Here is a 17,169-nt window from a genome sequence, read left to right as displayed (position 1 = left end):
AGATTAACCGCTTGTTCAATTCAAATAAGGCTTTAGGCCTATTTTTTGGACTGGAGTGTATTTACGCTGTTGTAGATGGACTTTGGTCACCTATTGACGCCAAATACACTAAGGACTTGCACAATAGAGTGAAGAGAGTAAGAAAACTGTCTCGCAATTTGGTATTTATTCACTACAGTCGTAATTCTGAAAACTAGTACCTACATAATATATCTTAACTTCAGAGACATAAGATTGGATTCTTGAAAAAAATCTCTCATTTACGATTACATGTGTAGTTTTTGTTTTTCAGGTTTCTAGAGGTCGTCAAGGCCAAAGTTCAAGGAAATATTACTGAAAATTATACAATTTGATATTTAAAATTCTACTTTGTCTGCACTGATCGTATCTATTGCCATTTTTTGCTCTGTATCTTTTATTTAAATACGTTTCCCGCATTTAAATTATTGTTAACTCAAACAAAAGAGCAAAAATACATTGTTTGTAATATATAACTCAAATTCAATAGTATTTAAGTACATTATAATTTGTATATACTACATAATAGGTTAGAGAAAAAGTATTTTCGCATTATAGTATGTATGAACTTGTAATAAAATCTCTTTGGCTATATTATTTGTATCTGGCTGGTTTTGGTATCATTAAAAGTTTAAATTTTAGAGAAGATAATTTCAAATTTAAATTAGGAAAATGTGTGATTTTTATTTAATTTTCGTACTGTCACGATGGGTGAATCTAATGAAGAAATTCGATACATTTTAAAATTTTACTACAAAAAAGGTAAAAACGCAACGCAAGCCGCGAAAAAAATTTATTGTCGGCTCAGCTTTTATCCGGTGCAGGTACTTCCCGAAGCATCCGTACCCAGTCAGCACTTGCACCAGACGGAAGGTGAGGCGTCCTCGGCCACGATTCACCCAGTCATCAAATATCGGGTAAACCACCTCCGACGGTCCGTAGACCGCACGTGGGGTTGGCCAACCGCCTCGACCACGACTCGAGCACGGACCGCCAAGAATGAACCTTCCGCGCCCGCAACTCACTATTAGGGGGACGCGCCACTCCCAGAGCACGAAGCTTGCTGCGCCACCGATAGTCGGCAGCGAGCGACTCCGCCTCCAGCTTCCATGGGGGCGTCTCCGCCAACACACACGCCGCCTCGAAGGAGACGCTGCGATATCCACGGATGACCCTGATAGCAACGGTGCGCTGCGGCCGGCGCAGAAACCGAGCCATAGATTACGCGGCTCAGCCCATACAGGCGCACCGTACAGGGCCATCGATCGCACCACCCCCGCGTAGAGGCGGCGCACAACCTGATCCGGCTTCCCGATATTCGGGAGCAGTCGGCTCAAAGAACCGGCTGTCCTCATTAATCAGGGGACCAGCTCCGCAAAGTGAGCACGAAAAGCCCACCGGCTGTCCAACCCGAGGTACCTCAACTGCACCAGGACCCCTATCCGGTCGCCCCCAACCACGATGTGGGCGTCCACAGGTGGCGCTCTCTGCAGCCCGTGAAACCACAAGGCCTCGGATTTATTGAGCGCCACGTCGAGGCCCAGTCTTCTTAGGCAATTTTTACGTTTTGAATACATTTCTTTTTACCACTAACGGTATAAAATTAACAAGAATTAAACGGTAAAACGGTATTTAATTGTAAACAAGAATTAATTTAGGTTTACGGTATGGTAAATCATGACAGGGCGTATGGTCTATTTCTGCAGCAAAGAAGGCATGCGTTCCTATTTGAAAAATAGGTCAGTCGAACAGTCGGCATCGCTGCGCCATTTTGCCTACAGTCGGCATCGCTGCGCCATTTTGAGAAGGCGGCACGACATGAGAGCCCTCTCATCGTGGCCGCTGGAAACTACATACCCGACCCAGTAGACCGAATGGTAAACCGTCGACGTCGCCCAAAGCACGTCATTACGGATAATCCTGATCCATTAACGGTGCTTTTAGGCACCACAAGCACCGGTCACCGTCCTCGTCGAACCCGTCGCTTGCGACGAAGGGCTCGACGAGCGAATTAACCCATAGACACAGCCCACTGAGTTTCTGGCTGGATCTTCTCAGTGGGTCGCGTTTCCGATCCGGTGGTAGATTCTGCGAAGCACTGCTCTTGCTAGGGTCAGTGTTAGCAACTTTCCGGTTTGAGCCCCGTGAGCTCACCTACAAACGTTAGGGTGAAGCTGAAATAGCCTCTCAAGGCTATCAGCGTAGGTAGAAAAAAAAAAGGTCAGTCGAAATATTATACAATACCATTGAGACTTTGATCTCATGTTTCAAGGTAGGTGGAGGCATTCACGTTATTAAGTATAAGGGCTCCGATAGCCACTATTCATCCGATGAGCCGTATCCGTACTCATCCGTCTACACAATAAATAAATAAAATAAATAAATCACATTAAAATTTCACTCCCATTTTCATATTATGAGCCATGGTGCAAGGTGCAAGGTTGATTGTTCACTTGACGGTGATCAATTAACGTAACGTAAACCAATAACGTGGGTCAAAGTGCTGCCTACTGCGAATGGGATTCATTTCAGAGACGTGTAGAAATCGCTAAAAAAATGTCACAGAGTAATGAGAATCAGCGCAACCTTCTCAAATTACAGGGATTTTATTTTATGTTATTGCCCGTGTAGGTTTACAGGGATTTTATTTTATTTTATTGCCCGTGTAGGTAGACGAGCATACGGCCCACCTGATGGTGAGTGGTTGGTCGCCTATAGACTTCAGCAATGACAGGAGCAGAGCCAAGCCGCTGTCTACCGTTAAGTACTCTCCACAAGCCCCGTTTGAAGAAGGATATGTCATAGTGCTCGGGAAACACCGTGGAGGGGAGCTCATTCCAAAGCCGAATGCTGGTGGTAGGAACTCTTGTGAGTCCGCATGCGTAGGTACCACCACCCTGCCTATTTCTGCCATGAAGCAGCAATGCGTTTCGGTTTGAAGGGTGGGGCAGCTGTTGTAACTATACTGAGACCTTAGAATTTATATCTCAAGGTGGGAGGCGCATTTACGTTGTAGATGTCTATGGGCTCCAGTAATCACTTAACACCAGGTGGGCTGTGAGCTAGTCTACACACTTAGCAATAATAAAAAAAAAACTAAGCGGTAGGCCGCGGCTTGGTTGTGCCCCGTCATTACTGACATCCACGAGCAACGGTAAACACTTACCACCAGGTGGGCCGTACGCTACTCTGCCTACAATAGCAAAAACAAAAAGAAAGGCAATCAAACAATTCCTCATCCTACTTAAATTATTCCTACTTAAAATATTAACTTATCTGTTAATATTAATTTATATTCTTTTGCAGAACAAACCCACTAATGGTTTGATTAACAAAAATTGAATTTAAATTACATTTTAATGTACAGATCAATTTATACAAATGCGATTTGGTTTTACCTCATTATCGTGATTATTGTGCAAGGTAAAAATGTGTTTTTATTGGAAAATTTTATGTTCCGAAGAAATTGAGGTTTGATACTTGACAGGAACAATTTGACATAGGTAGGTAGTAAAAATTTAGGATAACGACATCTATCCACAAACTTTGGAACTAATATGATTTCAAAAGACTTACTTGAATGTTTTTAAGTATACATTTTTTTATTGTTCAAGTTTGGAAATATCCGAAGACCCGGCTAATGTTCAATTTCAGAGATGTTATAAATTAGAACAGGAATAACGCACCCAATTTAAGGCATGACGTTGAAATCTCGGATTGTTTTAACAACGGTCCGATTCTTCAATTAGGAAATACCTACCCAGCGAGCCCACAATAGACGTTACCATAATAATATACTAATCTATACTATATAATATAATAATATTATAAAGAGGAAAGATTTGTTTGTTTGTATTGAATAGGCTCCGAAACTCCTGAACCGATTTGAAAAAGTCTTTCATCATTTGGAAGCTACACTATTCCCGAGTGACATAAGCTATAAACTTTTTTGAAAAAAATTAGGGATCCTTACTGAAATTCCAATAATATAACGCAAGGTGTAAAAAATTACCTAAAATATTCTTTATATCGCGTGCCCTGTGAAAACTATTGATGATAGAATAAAATTATGTACTACGACTTTGTAGAACACATTATTATTTACATAAAGTGTCGCGACAGCATAAGTCTAACTATTATAGTTATGCCGCAATAAGTGTTTTTTTATCTAAAAAAACAACGTCAAATATCGTTGAAATTTTTGTTAAAGACCCGAGTGGAGCCAGAGCGGGCCGCTTGTCGATAAATAAATATAGATGTATAAAATAATTCGTCCTAAAACTCCTTAATCCAGTTCTTCATTAGAATGAACATAGACATAGACAACGATTACAGAAGTTATACCAGATTTGACGACGCTGCTGCCTAAGAATACAACAACAACAAGGTGATTTCGTCTACTGATGGAAATAACAGGGAAGATCAAGATGACCAACCATAGATTTTGGATGTCGAATTACCGAATGAATTTTTATTATCCCAAAAAAACAACAATCATTAAATGCATTCGAGATTCTAGATTCGAGAATAATATTTAATAAGTATTATGAACTGAAAAAATATCCAGAAATAACGGAATAATTTATCGGATTTCTTAAGTAAATCTTAGTAATCTAATGGATAGTGATAGATATAACTTCATAGAAGATTTTAATTGCATAGATGGATGGACGAGCTCACAGCCCACCTGATGTTAAGTGGTTACTGGAGCCCATAGGCATGTTCAATGTAAATGCGCCACCCACCTTGAGATATGAGTTTTAAGGTCTCAAGTATAGTTACAACGGCTGCCCTACCCTTCAAACCGACCGAGAGGGCTGGTGGTCGCGGCGCCGACGACCGCCGGTCCGGCGTCCCGAGGGGGAGGGTGATGGGAGAGATGTGCTCCGCACTAAACGCTTCACTTTCCCCCCTCTGCCTCTTCATGAGTTCTGTCTCATGCGAGGTTTGGACGTTGGTTGTTGAGCGACAGGAGTTTTTAGTCAGTTCGACTCTGACATGCCCCGCCCTCCATCCCCAGTGGAGGGCGGAAGTCCGGCGATTTCCTCCTGACAAAAAAAAAAAAAAACCCTTCAAACCGAAACGCATTACGGTTTCACGGCAGAAATAGGCAGGGTGGTGGATATAAGATATAATGATATAGATATTTTTTTTCCTTTCGGAAGCATTTATGTCTGATTCTAATGAATCTTTATCACTATATATTTGCTGTACATTTTAAACATTTATAAGTGAGAAAAAATGCTGCTGTACCTGAATAAGTGAAATATTGGTTTTCCTTGAAATCCCATTTATGCATTCCATGTTCCAGTGTATGTACATATGTGATATGTGTAAATGGATCTTAGATTAACAGAGTAATACTATTTAAAACCAAGATGGCCTCTGGGTTACGAAGCTATGAAATAAAAAATAAATAAAAACAGGGTTGCGGTATTTCACACAGTCTTTCAAACAGCTAAGCCTTCAGTTACAGTGGATGTAATCAGTAGGTAGAAATACAACACAATTGATAACATGTTTTTTAATAAGAATCTGGTAAGGTATCTGTAATAAAAGCGGTAGGCAGCGGCTTGGCTCTGCCCCTGGCATTGCTGAAGTCCATTGCGACGGTAACCACTCACCATCAGGTGGGCCGTATGCTCGTCTGCCTACAAGGGCAATAAAAAAAAAAACTTTAAATTCAGCGCCTGCTTGATTATTATAGCACTAACTTATCAAAGTAACAGTTAAATTTTTTTTTTTTAGGCGACCATATTATACACGTCTATTTTGGAAACACAAACAAACTTATATGATTCTAAGCCCACCCTTCACCCCTTTTTCATTCTACCCACCCTTTTTTGTGCCATACCCTCCTGTAACATTTCTAAAATTCTTATGCCCCCCATACATAATTTTTAACATTAAAAATTTGATTTGTTCACTAAGAAACATAAATGATAGGTTTTAGGAAGAAATGACAATGAAATTGTTAACAAAACACAGTAAGTCATATTTCAAAACATATGATAAAAACTGAAATTCAAATTCAAAATAATTTTAATACAGATTTTCTATATTAATTTAGTGCGATTGCCCCCTTAATTATCAAATTGCCCCCTTCTGAGGCGTGGGCCCCATGTTGGGAAACACCGTTCTAAGCGGTTACGAGGTACCAGAGGGTAGACAAATGTAGAATCACAATTGTATTGGAATTAACATATGTATTCATCAAATTGGAACATGTGATTACTTCACGAATGAATTTGGTTACACATGTACTTAAATGCTGTCGTTGTCTGATGATCAGAAGTTAGCAGCAACAAAGATCTGTGAAATGGAAGGAGCCACGAACAGTTCCTTCCTTTTTTTTTGCTTAGGTGGGTGGGCAAGCTCACGGCGCACCTGATGTTAAGTGGTTACCGGAGCCCATAGACATCTACAACGTAAATGCCGCCACTTACATTGGGATATAAGTTCTAAGGTTTCAGTATAGTTACAACGGCTGCCCCAGCCTTCAAACCGAAACGCATTACTGCTTCACCGCAGAAATAGTCAGGGTGGTGGTACCTACCCGTGCGGACTCACAACAGGTCCTATCACCAGTAATTACGCAAATTATAATTTTGCGGGTTTGATTTTTACTACACGACGTATTCCTTCACCTGGAAGTCAATCGTGAACATTTGTTAAATACGTATTTCATTAGAAAAATTGGTACCCGCCAGCGGGATTCGAACACCGGTGCATCGCTAGATACGAATGCACCGGACGGACGTCTTATCCTTTAGGCCACGACGACTTAAAACTCGCAACGTTCCTCGCAACTCAATTAATTAATTAATTTACCAGGGCCGGATCATTGAATATTAGTTTTTTACATGTTTAATTGTGGTATGTATCGTGATAAATTTGATATAATTAAAAACATTTCTCGTGACTGAAATCGATGTGAACTATGAACAAATGTTTATATTAAAGGAATAACTGTGTTATGTGTATCATTAGCTTAATTAGATTAAGCTTTCCTACGAACACGAGGACTGAAATTACTATTTTCTAAGTATGGAATAGCCCTCTCTAATTCGACTATATATATCAATGAAATAACAAGTTTTTTTAATACAAACTACAGAACCTAAAAGTTAGATGGTATTATTCCATCAACTTCTACTTTTCGACCTACTTTTATTCCATCTACTTCTCATCTGTTTATTCTGTACTCATCAACATTTTTATTTAAGCGCCTTTGGTACGAATCGTAGCAAAATTGTTCTGAACCGAATATTAACAAAAAGTAGGGAAGTTTTAATTTTAATGCTAATACATCTACTATAGTTATATACCTATGAGATTATTATTTTTTAAATTTGAATCTGTTCTCTAAATAGTTTGAAAGACGATAGATGTAATTATTAAGAGTCTGGGAAGAATGAAAGATATAGGAACTGTTTCAGATATCAAAGCTTAATTTAATTTTAATTTAACTGTGCTTTATATAAAAGAGAAAAGGTAAACCAAGTAGATAAAGTAGTAGTAGATAAAGCCCACTGAGTTTCTCGCAGGATAGGTGGTGGTAGGTTCTGGTGACTGCCGTGAAGCAGTAATGCGTTTCGGTTTCAAGGGTGGGGCAGCCGTTGTAACTATACTTGAGACCTTAGAACTTATATCTCAAGGTGGGTGGCGCATTTACGTCGTAGATGTCTATGGGCTCCAGTAACCACTTAATACCAGCTGGGCTGTGAGCTCGTCCAACCATCTAGCAATAAAAAAAATATTAAAAAAAAGGATATTTTCAGTGGGTCGCGTTTCCGATCCGGTGGCAGATTCTGCGAAGCACGGCTCTTGCTAGGGTTCGTGTTAGAAACGTCGTCAGGTTTGAGCCCCGTGAGCTCACCTACATTTTAGGGTGAAGCTGAAATAGGCTCTCATGGCTATCAGCATAGGTAGAAAAAAAAATCATATTAACATATTATTTAATATATTTAAATTCTGTAACGCACTTACTTGGTAAAGGCATAGTACAATATTAATAATCTAGTACTATATTTGTGATTATTTATGGTACTGCCTATAAAGTTGACTGCCATGTACACTAATACGCATAATCAGAGCCTTGACGAATTTACTTCCAACAAAACTATCAAATTACATATTTTCGATCTGCGTATAAAGGTTCCGTAGTAAAGTGTATGATTTAAATTCAAATAACAGTTTAATTATAATTTTAATAATACAGTCAAAACCGTTTACTGCGACATCGTTTAGAACAACATGCCGGTTATAATAACCAAGAACAAAGGTCCCGGCTGAATGCCATATGACCGCCTTATTAAAAACATTGCTTTATACGACATTGGTAATAACGACATACCTCATAAAACGACCACATTTAACTAATATTTCGGAGAATTAGATCTGTTAGAACGACCGGCTCAGCTGTATTGTAAACAATTTGAATAGGTATCCACATTTGTCTTCAATGGCCATTAAAATCAGGAAAGAAAACAATAGGATTTAGTATAGTGTAAGGTCTTTTCTAATTCTTAGAAACAAAACACGTGCATGCGGTTGAGTCAAAGCCCGCTTCTTCGTATCTCTTCAGTTAGTTTGTTACTTATCTATACACAAGACGCACCAAAACTTGGTGGAGTTATTCCTGAAACTTTCAAAATGTCGCAAAGAATGATAAAAACAAATTAATATTGAAGAAAAATCGCGTATTATGTAAATATATTTTTCCAATAATTCCCTATCGATTTGTTTGTACTTGCACGATACACATTAAGCATCACCGGTTGTTACGACTATCGGTTTTTACGACTGAATATGAGCAGTCCCTTCGATGTCGTTATAACAGATTTTGACGGTATATACATAATAATGATAGTTTGTCCTTCTAACACGCAGCAACAGGTCAATATGCTATTTACTGAAAACATAGTTTGTGGGCAATAAATCGATTTTTTTCTTTGAAAAATTGCATGTTGTGCTATCAAGTTAAAGCAGCTGTTATGGTACAGGAGAGGTATAGATAGGATCACTAAATGTGACACACATTTGCGTAATTACTGGTGGTAGGACCTCTTCTGAGTCCGCACGGGTAGGTACCACCACACTGCCTATTTCTGCCGTGAAGCAGTAATGCGTTTCGGTTTGAAGGGTGGGCCAGTCGTTGTAACTATACTGAGACCTTAGAACTTATGTCTCAAGGTGGGTGGCGCATTTACGTTGTAGATGTCTATGGACTCCAGTAACCACTTAACACCAGGTGGGTTGTGAGCTCGTCCACCCGTCTAAGCAATAAAAATAAAAAATAGTGTACCATATCAAATGTGTGAGTCGCCGCACACGGGCCACTAGTCACATCCAAAATGGCCGCCACTTGAAGCTAGAAGCGGCTAGAAAAAAAGCTGACGCGCGCGATAGCCACTTGTGGTCCATGTTGGACGCTTATGGTCGATGGCCGCTACTTTTTTAACGCGTGCTTGCCGTAATGGACTCCGACGAAAGAATGAAGGGAGAGAGGGTTGGGAGGTTGCGCGGGTGGCTTGTGTCGGCGTTTTGTGGCTGAGCCGATCACCAGAGGCGAGGGGTGGCGATTTGTTGCGTGTGGCGATTTGTGGCGTGTGGGGATTTATGGCGTGTGGCGACCACCGGCATCTAGTGTTTTTTTTTTTTTTTTTTATTGCTTAGCTGTGTGGACGAGCTCACAGCCCACCTGATGTTAAGTGGTTACTGGAGCCCCTAGACATCTACAACGTAAATGCGCCACACACCTTGAGATATAGTTCTAAGGTCTCAGTATAGTCACAACGGCTGCCCCACCCTTCAAACCGAAACGCATTACTGCTTCACGGCAGAAATAGGCGGGGCGGTGGTACCTACCCGTGCGGACTCACAAGAGGTCCTACCACCAGTAATTACGCAAATTATAATTTTGCGGGTTTCATTTTTATTACACGATGTTATTCCTTCACCGTGGAAGTCAATCGTGAACATTTTTTTGAGTACGTATTTCATTAGAAAAATTGGTACCCGCCTGCGGGATTCGAACACCGGTGCATCGCTTCAACACGAATGCACCGGACGTCTTATCCGTTAGGCCACGACGACGACTATGTGCGACTAGTGTGCGGCGAGTCCATGCAAAATGTATGAAAACAACAGGAAACAGGTCAGTGGCTGCGTTTTGTGGTTGTGGCTGGGGGCTCGTGTGCGGCGACATATATGTATTTTAGTATTTTATTTGGTTTTCGCCAGACGCCGACATAATGAAAACTATTTTTATGTTGTAATCTCGCGTTTATTACTTTCATTTTATCGTTGTATATATTTGGGATACTTTTGTTTTAATCTTCACAGACGACTAAGATCTTATTTGTCGGCGTTGGAAAATTGTGCTAAGTACCGTCACTTTCTGTATAAAGTCATTTAATCTATGGTGCTGTGGAGAGCATCGACCCACCTTTCGAATTCAATTTATCTACGTACATAAAGTTCTTGATCATAGTTACATAGAGATGGATTGAAAGAAATCATAAGGATTCCATTCCTCGCCATTTAGCTAACGAACCCTGAAGCATATGCTTAGATATAATAACATCAAAATAAATTGTAATTATGAATCATTCTCTGACGTTTCATGGTCATCGTTTTAATAGCCATATTACGCAATAGAGCTGAATAACTTTACCTAACTATATCGATAGAGTAACTAATCCTAAAAATTTTAGACAAGTTTTTAATAAATAAAATGTTAAACAGATACTAAAGCTATTAAAAAATGAAGACGCGTTAGGTAACCGTACTTGTCGAAACTGGTAACTGGAAACGCAACCAGTAATATTTCCTTCAAAAAAAATACGAGGCCAGATCTACTATAAAGTGAGCACCTGTAGTTTAGCGCAGGTTATAAAATTTTATGTCGCTTATTTTTTTTTCACTCTATTATATTGCGGTAGGTACGTGAATTGCATGGTTGTTTCGATGAGTTCCTGCACCGGATCACAGCCGAGCCGACGGCAGAGTGCCACCATTGTGGTTGCGACTTGGACACGGCAGAGCATACGCTCGTCGCCTACTCCGCATGGGAGGGGTGGCGCCGTGTCCTCGTCTCAAAAATAGGAACCGACTTGTCGTTACCGAGTGTTGTGGCATCGATGCTTGGCAACGACGAGTCGTGGAAGGCGATGCTTGACTTCTGCGAGTGCACCATCTCGCAGAAGGAGGCGGCGGGGCGCGTAAGAGACGCACAATCCCGCCGCCGTCGAGCGGGAGCCAGGGAGGCGGATCTCGCCCAAGCCCTGGCCCTTTAAGTGTTTCGGGTCCCCCTCACATGTCGGTCTGGGGACCGGCGAGGGAGGCCTAAGAAGATGACGTGCAAGCTGCTCTGCACGCGTTTTACGCAAGAGCATCCGGGTGATGGAAGGCCGGCTATCCTCGACCCACACTGGTTTTGGTCCAGCAGGGTATTCCGTAGGATAGCTCACTCTAACCGGCGCCATCTAGGTGAGCCTCCTGCTAAGAAAACTTAAAGAAGTTTGAAGGTTATATTTTATTATTACTTTTTATTTCGTAGGTAGGTCAACGAGCTCGTGGCCCATCTGGACCTAGGTAATCAATCACTAATTTAATAAAAATACTATTACAACACAGTGAGCATTCGACTTGTGCTGTCTGTGTTTCCTGGTAAAAACTATACTCTAGATAGGCGGCGAATTCCACTACACCAATAAAAAATACAATTACAAATGTTTCCTCGACAGTGTAGCATGTGCGTAAAAACTTGACCAAGCAACTCAGCCGGATCCGCAAATTCGAGCAGGGCGTCGAACTTCAGTGATATTGAACTTCTCCGCTGGAGCTGTGATTTTTTTAAGTTGCGCATTTGTGTTTTTATTCAATCACTAGCGACCGGCTCCGGCTCCGCTAGTGTCTTTAACAAAAATTACAACGATATCTGATGTTTTTTTTTTTATTTGAAAATAAAAGAACACTTCTTGTGGCACAACTATAATAGTTAGACATATGCTGTCGCGACGCTTTTTGTAAACAATAACGTGTTCTACAAAGTCGTAGTACATTATTTTATTCTATCATCAATAGTTTTCGCAGGAGACGCGATGTAAAGAATATTTTAGGTAATTATTTTACATCTTGGGTTACATAATTGGAGTTTTAGTAAGGATCCCTAATGTTTTTCAAAAAAGATTATAGCCTATGTCACTCGGGATTAGTGTAGCTTCCAAACTGTGAAAGGGTTTTTTAAATCGGTTCAGTAGTTTCGGAGCCTATTCAATACAAACAAACAAACAAATCTTTCCTCTTTATAATATTATATATAAGTATAAGTATAGAAGTATAGATGAAAAATAAACCGATTACGTTGAGTACGGCTTTGACTCCAAATATTTTCGTTTCGATTTGTTTAAGATCACTTTTTAGCTAAATGTCTCCAAACACAATCAGAGCAAATTGAACAGCGCTCTCGTAGAGCGACATTGGGTGGAACTCCCTACAGTATTTTAATTTATATTATTATATTTAATAATAACCTTTGGACGTGATTTATTGTTCAGCATAACCGTCTTTATGTTTCGCGAAAAAACCCATCGGATATCTTTAGGACAGACAGAGTAGATCTCAAAGTTAGATCTTTTTTTTTTATTGCTTTGCTGTGTGACGAGCTCACAGCCCACCTGGTGTTAAGTGATTACTGGAGCCCATAGACATCTACAATGTAAATGCGCCACCCACCTGAATCTATCTAATGTTCATGGTGAGTGTTAACATCAAACGTGCACTCATATGACTGTCTACAATTAAACCATGTTTTACTGATGATAAGACGTATTCTAAACGCACCCGGGTATTAACTACCAGCCTATTTTTGGCGGAATCGCGTTCCAATTTGGAGGGTGTGATAACCATCCTACAATATAATTTAAACTGGAACTTGAACCCAAGAGTAGTGGCGAATCTATACACCTCAAGGTTAAGTAAGTACCTTTACACCAGATGGACGGTGAACACATTGACCTACCTGGATATTTCAAAATAACTCTTTCAACGATCTGAAGAAAATAGCTACACAATCAAAATTAAAATATATTAAACATTTTTATGTATAGTTCTATTATAGTACAAAGCGGCTTATTATAAAACATCAACATAAAAACAATGTCATAGAAATTATTAAGCAAATACGCTTCCATTTTAAATAATGAAACCTTTGTTTTCATTTAAATGCACACAGATATAATGGCTAGGCTCCAAGTCATTTGCATTTAATAGTGTACCATAGACCTGTTCACGTATAAGATCTACGACTGTTACGGTAAGGTTTTAATAAAATAATCAGATTTTAATAAAATAAGTATTATTATTATTATTATTATTTTATTGCTTAGATGGGTGGACGAGCTCACAGCCCACCTGGTGCTAAGTGGTTACTGGAGCCCATAGACATCTACAACGTAAATGCGCCAACCACCTTGAGATATAAGTTGTAAGGGGTCAGTATAGTTACAACGGCTGCCTCCCCCTTCAAAAATTTGTACCCGCCTGCGGGATTCGAACACCGGTGCATCGCTTAAACACGAACGCACCAGACATCTTATCTTTTAGGCCACGAAAACTTCGCATTTGGAGAATAGAAATTATTACAACAAAATTTCGTGTTCTTTTTTTGGTACATATTTAAATAAATTATAAATCTCATGTGTATTTATATCGATGTAAAATATAATGATTTCGAAAAAACGGTGTCGATTATCTGTGTCATCTGCGTTCCCTAAAATAGAAGGCATGGTGATTGACGTAGTTTTATTTTTTTATCACACAATGCGTGTACCCACGTCTATATCTTCAAAATACTGCCTACTATATGTTGGAGTTCTAGGATTTGGATCCGTAAACTCAATGATAAACTATATTTTATATTCAAACTAGCTGACCCGGCAGACTTCGTAGTGCCTCAATCGATAAATAAAAGGTCTAAATATTTTGTATAAAATAAACTTAAAACAAACAAAAGAAATCCGACACACATCAAAGGAAAAACCAAATTGTTATTTTTATTTAATTCCGAGCTTTTTCATATTTATCTTACCTTTAAACCTTCTCTGGACTTCCACAAATAATTCAAGATCAAAATTAGCCAAATCGGTCCAGCCGTTCTCGAGTTTTAGCGAGACTAACGAACAGCAATTCATTTTTATATATAGAGAAGAAGAAGATGTATTCGTAGTTGACACTTCGAAAATACACAACCCAGTATAAAGTAATGATTAAAGTGAATGCTCTCTGATAAAGCCAGTGGATGAAATCATGGAAAAACATGCAGACGTTTACGAACATATTAACATTCGGGTGAACGTTGAGACAAATCCAGTTCCGTGACCATGCAAACAAATGTTCTAAAACTGGAAAGAACTTATCGTTTTGAAGTAATTTAATGTGTGACTGTACGGGGGCCGAAAAGTTCTCGAGTAGTGAACGCGTACCGAAATACGTAGCGTGGGTACGCATCTCACAAAAGGTGGACGGATGACCTATTGAGATTAGCGGGGATCCGCTGGATGCAAGCAGTACAGGACCGATCGTAGTGGCGAGGCTTGGGAGAGGCCTATATCCAGCATTGGACGTCTGTCGGTTGAGAGATAGATAGATAGATAGATAGTGACTGTATTAGATGGCACGATGTTTAGAAAGTAACCAAAAAAACAAGGTCCCTTTACCTTAAATTGCAACGACGCAAAAATAAATCAACATATTGTTACTGACGTTTACTAAGTGTCGCGTTAAAACTATTCAATGTCTTCATAGTAGACATCTATATATTAATACGTGAAGCAAAAACTTTGTATCCCTTTTTACGAAAATTGCGCGGACGGAGGAGTATGAAATTTTCTACACTTATAGAAAACATAGAGAAGAAGTGCACAATGCTAATATTTTTTTAAAATAATGCATAAAAGATACATTAAATCAGTAAAGAAAACATTACACACTACATACCATGTATTTGTCGCCCACACGCATGCATACTATTTATTGTCAAACTTTTGTTCTTGACGTGTGTGGTCAAATTGAGAATATATTAAATATTGTTCGTCTTTATTAATATTTTTTTATAGTGTAGCCTTGGCGAAATTTGTGATTATAGAAGTATAAAATACAATCATAATAGTGTACAAACTTACAATTCCAGTTAAGTATAGTCGAATTTCGACTACTGCGGGACCTCTAGTTATAGTAAAAACAAGGACAAAAATATAAAAATAATTAACGCAATATCTGACGCAAAAAAAATCTAAATTAAGATACGTTATGCACATTTGAATTGTGAATTTTACATAGAAGAATATCATGTTTTATTTTATTTTATTATATTATTATGTGGACTACCTACTTCTCTATCATAAATTACTTTTGGAGGAGATAATCTAAAACAAAATTCCGTATGCAACACTATAAAGTTTATATAAAAATTTTGCTTCTGTGGAAAAATGTTTGGTTACAGCAAACTCACGATCTTGAATACCGAGGGATGCGATATAAAAAGCGCATTCCGGCATTTTTAAGGACAGCCGCAGTTGAAAGCTCACGAGATAATTCATAAAAATATGCGTACAATTTTCAAAACCCAAATTACACCGGTCTCGTTCGATCGTCTTTGCCGGTGACTGCTAATGGAAAAAAACTACACTTAATGACATTATCTATGACAGACAAAACAATTTGCGGTATGAGGATGTGTAATGGGTCCATAATACTGCTAATGTCCATGAGCGATGGTGACCATCCACCATTAGACGGTATGTTCATCTGCCTACAAAAGCAACAGGAAAAGAAAGTAAAAAGACATAACAGATTGTAATATTACATCAAACTATGGCAACACGTGTAAGTTTTGATCGATATTTTGTTCCAGTATAGACTATAGGATAATCAGATAAAATCTTTTTTTTTATTGCTTAGACGGGTGGACGAGCGCACAGCCTGGTGTTAAGTGGTTACTGGAGCCCATAGACATCTACAACGTAAATGCGCCCCCCACCTTGAGATATAAGTTCTAAGGTCTCAAATATAGTTACAACGGCTGCCCCACCCTTCAAACCGAAACGCATTACTGCTTCACGGCAGAAATAGGCAGGGTGGCGGTACCTACCCGTGCGGACTCACAAGAGTTCCTACCACCAGTAAAAATGCAAATTATAATATACTTGAATAATTCAATAAATGCAAACCATCCCAAGTTAAACACATTTTATAACAAGACATAGATTTAATATTGGTAATGCATCTCAAGTTTAAACGTTTTACTGATAACTGAAATATTATAATGTTTAAAATGATTTCTAGATCTATAACAGAGATGTTTCATTTTCATTTAACTTCAAAAGACAACTCGGTCGTTTGAAATAGCTAAGGACTAAATTCCCGATTGAAATATTGACACCCTATTTTTGAGCATGACTAACCAACCGTGGTATGTTAATAAAATAAGGAGCGAAACATCATGTCATCAAGGCAGACTGCAGCTTTCACTACATAGCTTTAAAATTAACGTTAAAAACATGGTGAAAGCAAAGAGTGTAAAGAATACAGTTGAAACATAATTAATTATTTTAACTTTTATTATATGTGTAACATAATATTTTTTTTGCTTTAATTTACACAAGTATTATAGTTCTTATCGTGATTAGTTTAGATTTTCATAATCGTATTTTCCTTGTAATTATTTAGACTTACAAGAAAAACATTATATCTAAATTAGGCTTTTAAATAAGCAATTAATATTAAATCGGCACATAGTTTATTTAATAATACGTATAAAATGAAATTACAAATGAGTCAATATTCTGTGGTTCACGCATATTTCTTGGCTGTATGTTAAGCATGCCTTTGTCTTTTCCCTAATAAAAATATATTATTATTAACTGTGTTTTATCAATATTGGTCTTTTTGGCGGGAATGCCTTGTGTTATTTTGTCTATTTTGTGGTTCTTCAGGTTTAAATGCTAATACCTGTGGTTTATTAACTATTTAGTATCTGTGCGCTGGACGTAACTTCTCGGGATCCTCCCAAAAAGTCCACTGAAAAAGTATCAATAAATGACCACCATTTTACTGAGATTATATTTCATCCCATATGATCTCATC

General features: G+C 38.7%; 1 protein-coding gene across 1 annotated transcript in view; it reads right to left on the bottom strand.

Moving 5' to 3' along the window:
• Window positions 1–17,169, bottom strand: part of LOC101741968 (flotillin-2) — a 436,009-nt gene that overhangs the window by 351,576 nt on the left and 67,264 nt on the right. The window lies entirely within an intron of this gene.

The sequence above is a fragment of the Bombyx mori genome, chromosome 16 (genome assembly GCF_030269925.1).
Source record: "Bombyx mori chromosome 16, ASM3026992v2".
Lineage (NCBI taxonomy): Eukaryota > Metazoa > Arthropoda > Insecta > Lepidoptera > Bombycidae > Bombyx > Bombyx mori.
The sequence above is the reverse complement of the archived record's forward strand: the minus strand, read 5'-3'. Positions and strand labels throughout refer to the sequence as shown.